Source organism: Arachis ipaensis, chromosome B10, assembly GCF_000816755.2.
Source record: "Arachis ipaensis cultivar K30076 chromosome B10, Araip1.1, whole genome shotgun sequence".
Lineage (NCBI taxonomy): Eukaryota > Viridiplantae > Streptophyta > Magnoliopsida > Fabales > Fabaceae > Arachis > Arachis ipaensis.
Genome location: NC_029794.2, coordinates 121,412,423 through 121,412,827, shown reverse-complemented (window position 1 = coordinate 121,412,827; position 405 = coordinate 121,412,423). Strand labels below are relative to the sequence as shown.

Below are 405 nucleotides of genomic sequence, written 5' to 3'. Positions count from 1 at the left end.
ATTGGAAAAGTTATAGTAATATATGATATGTTATTATGGGGAATGAAAGAAGGGTTAGTTAGTGAAGTGAGTCACTGGTAGGTCTCTCATGGGCATGTAATAAGTGTACTGTGTACGTGTTTGTTTTACTGTTTCAAAAGCATCACCCTCATCCCTTTGATATAACACAACAGGTTTTGCCCTGTTGTCAATCAAATCCAACAAAAAATCTAACTAGCCATTTTTTTTTTATGGTAACAGTTTAGTTAAATTTTTATAATAAGACGGGTTGAATAATCGATAAGTTTTATATTAAAAAAATATTTATATTATGTATATATAAAAAATTAGTTATTAATTAATTATTTGTATAAAATATATATTAAAATATAAAATATAAGTATTTTTAAAATAAGACATTTATTT

The 405-nt window shown here is 24.4% G+C and overlaps 1 pseudogene; it reads left to right on the top strand.

Annotated features, from left to right (window-relative positions):
• The window catches only part of LOC107621133, a 9,120-nt pseudogene that overhangs the window by 1,596 nt on the left and 7,119 nt on the right, over positions 1 to 405 (top strand).